This window comes from Nannospalax galili, unplaced genomic scaffold (assembly GCF_000622305.1).
Source record: "Nannospalax galili isolate Female #2095 unplaced genomic scaffold, S.galili_v1.0 scaffold698, whole genome shotgun sequence".
Lineage (NCBI taxonomy): Eukaryota > Metazoa > Chordata > Mammalia > Rodentia > Spalacidae > Nannospalax > Nannospalax galili.
This window is the reverse complement of record NW_008341886.1, coordinates 4,984,751-4,988,634: the sequence shown is the minus strand read 5'-3', so window position 1 is coordinate 4,988,634 and position 3,884 is coordinate 4,984,751.

Sequence of the window (3,884 nt, the reverse complement as noted above, 5' to 3'; positions counted from 1 at the left end):
CCAGAAAATGGAAAGACCTTCTATGCTTATGGGTTGTTAGGACTAATATTGTGAAAATGGTTATCTTACCAGAGCAATTCCAATTCAATTCTCTATGGAAATTGAAAAATTAATCTTGGAATGAATATGGAAACACAAAGATCCAGGAAAGCCAAAACAATCCTGAGCTAGTGGCATCACCTTTTCAGGCTCCAGTACTATGTAATAAAAAGAGCATGGCACTGGCATACAAATAGACAGGTCAGCGGAATAGAATTTAGGACCCAGATACAGTTATGCTATACAGCTGCCTGATTTTTTTTTTTTTTTTTTTACAAAGAGCCCAAAAATACACATTGGAGGTAAAATAGCATCTTCAACAAATGGTGCTGGATAGCTTCAGGGGATCAGATGCCTTCTTTTGATCTCCGTGGGCATTGCACAACATGGGTGCTGTTGCATACATGCAGTAATACACTCATACACATAAAAACAAAATTTTAAAAATTTTATTAATTTTTATTTTATTTGTATGTGTGTATTGCCTACATGCAGATAAGTGTACCTGTGTTGTGCAATGCCCTCGGAGGACAGAAGATGCTGTCAGATCCCCTAGAACTGGGGATATGGACAGTTGTTAGCTGCCTGGTGAGTGCTGGGTTTCAAACCCAGGTCTTCTGCAAGAACAATCACTGTTCTTAACCACTGAGCCATCTCTGTAGCCCCAAATAAAATATTTTTAGAAGAATTTAAAAAATACAAATGGTACTGAATAAGCTGAATAGCTACATGTAGAAGAATTTAGTGTATTCATTTTCTTGTGTAGAGGGCATATTTTAAGCTTATCTTACTGGCTTTCTGGTCTTTCAAGATACAAAAGAAAGAACCTTATACTTGTGACAGAAGACCTTGATCCCACTTGCCTGGCATCTCCTCTCAATAAAGAACATCATTTTTCCTTATAGGAAAGCTTAAGTTGAAGGATTTAAGGTTGTTTTGTCTTTTCAATCTCTTGTCTCAATTCCAAACAAAGCAACTGATATTGATTAGGGAGATGGGAAAATGGTAATCTTTGATGTTCACTGCGTATTAGAATCATCTGGGCACTTTTAAAGCCCATAGTTGCCCAGACCCAGACAAGGCCAATGTTATAAATATGAGACCTATGCTCTGTCTGGGCACTATCACCAGGTTTCTCAGACACTGACCCAGCATCCTGCTAGTGCCTGACCACTTGCTAGAAAAGCAGATTCTTGGGTACAATCTCAGAGTTGCTGAAATGTGAAATCCATGGGCTGTGTCCAGAAATCTGCACTGTAACAGATGGCCAAGTCATTATAATGGTGGCTTGTATTTGAGGAACCTGTTTCTAACAGGCTCTCTGCAGATGTTTTTAAAGCCTTAATTTAGTCCTTAGACAATTTCATCCATGTATATGACATACTGTGATCATTTTTCTCCTGCCTCTTATTTCCCTTCCTTTCTTATCATTCCCCTTCTTCCTAACAGCCTTTTTTGCACACTCATGACTTTTGGGTTTCTTTTGTGGCCCAGTTCATTTAATCAGGGCCAATTCTGTGACCAGTAGATTGGGACTATCCTCTGGAGTCTGGTGGTGTCAGCAATGGTTCCCTTCCCGTGAAGCTATCAGCAATGCATCCTTCAGTAGTGAGGGCAGGGCATCCTGAGCCCCTCCATTGTCCGTGCCTGGCTGTTGATTAGCCCAGTCCTGTGCAGAGCCATGCAGGCATCCACCACTGCTGTGAGTTCCTGATTGAAATGGCTGTACAATAAGGGAGGAAAACAAATTTCTTACTCAGAAGACAACATTTTGAAGCCCTTCTCCCTATCTTCTGGTTCCTACTTCTTTCTGCCTGCCCCCTTCTCCCACAGTATTTCCTGAGCCCATGGGTGGGGTATGTCTTGCATAAGACTGAGCACTTTATAGGTATGTGTACATGAGTACCAGTGCCTATAGAGGCCAGGGGAGCTGAGTTCACCTGGAGTTGGAGTTACAGGTGATTTTGAGCCCCCTGACTTGGGTGCTGGGAACTGAGCTCAGTTCTCTGCAAGAGGAATACACACTCTTTAACCACTGAATCTTCTTTCCAGCCCCTGAGTTTTACATGATTAAATGTTGATTTATATGGCCTGAAACTTCACTGAGACCATTACTTTTTGGGATGAGTCTTTGGCGTTTTCCCCCTATAAAATTGTGTCATCTGAAAAAGTGAATTTTCCTCTTCTAATCTGAATGCTTTCTACTTTTTTTTTTTTTTTTGAAACTGTAGTTAGTACTAGTGGTGAGAGTGGGCATCCTCAAGTTATACAGGATTCCTCATGAAAAGATTATTGCTTTTTACTACTGATGGTGATGTTAGCTGCTTGTTTTTATAAATAGTTATCATTGTATTGAAATTTTTCTTCCATCCATTTTTCTGATAGCTCAGTGTTGTCAGATGCTCCTTCTGCATCTATTTGGTTAATCATTTGGTCTTCATCTTAATTCTGCTGATGTGATGTATTATTGATTGAGTTTCATAAGTTAAGCTTGTGTCCTAGGGACAAGCTCCTTTTTGTCATTCTGTATAATCCATTTGATATTTTCTTGGATTTGATTTGCTAGCGTTGTATTTTATCAAAGATGGTTGAGTCTATGTTCATTTGAACGTAACTATATTACACATTGTATCAGTTATTTACATTCATTTCAGAGATCTATGAAATGAGTATTGATATATTTTAATCAATATATTCAACTTTATTGCACATTCCAACTTACCAAATTGGTTAGTTTTTAGTTTTATGTATCTATCTATCTATCTATCTATCTATCTATCTATCTATCTATCTATCTATCTATCTATCTATCTATCTATCTATCTATCTATCATCTATCATCTATCTATCTATCTATCCTCTATCTATCTCACCTCTATTATGTATTATCATCTATATCTGTCATCTGTTATCTATTGTCTATCATCATCTATCATCTATCTATCTATCTATCTATCTATCTATCTATCTATCTGTCTATCTATCATCTATCTATCTGATACATACACATCCATATAAGAAGCCAGCAATGGAGTCACATCACAAAGAAAAAGAACTAATTTGATCGCTAATGAAACAATGAAGATAAATGTTCCCCCCAGGTTTTTCTCCCTCATTTTCCCTTTCCATTTCTCCAGGATCTGAGAACTTGTACTGGGTATTTAATTATAGCCACACGAAGTTCCAAATAGGAGAAGAAATGATAGAGAACGATGCTAGCATCATTTTCAAGAACTTCCAAGAGCCAAGGCTTTGCGGCTGCTCTTGGACATAGAGTTCCAGCAAGGCATTCTCCTTAATCGGGTATGATTGCCACCCACCCACTCTATGGTCTTGTTTTTATTTGATTTGTTTCCATATGTTGTATTCAGCAGTCTGCATCATATCATTTAAAATTATTTATATAACACGTATGAGGGTTATGCCTGCACATATGTAAGTGCACCCATGTCATGCAATGCCCACGGAGGCCAAAGGAGGGTGTCAGATATCTGGAACTGGAGCTTGCTGTGTGGGTGCTGGAATTCTAACAGGGTCTTCTGCAAGAGCAGTTGGTGTTCTTAACCACTGAGCCATCTGTCCAGCCCCATTATGTCATTTTAAATTAATACAGTAATGCCTAATTTACTGGCATTCAGCATAAAAGTTTTAATCTTAAAGGGAAGCCTGAATTCACAAGTACAATAAAACTTTAAATATTTATTGAATATTTGTAGTGCAGTAATCCAGAGCTCTTCATTTAGGGGCATGCAGAACTCTAACCCTTTTATATTCTATTAATTAAACTCTCTGTCTGGGTTTCAAGGAAATTACCTCTTAAGCCACCCTCCACTGCAGGGGAGATA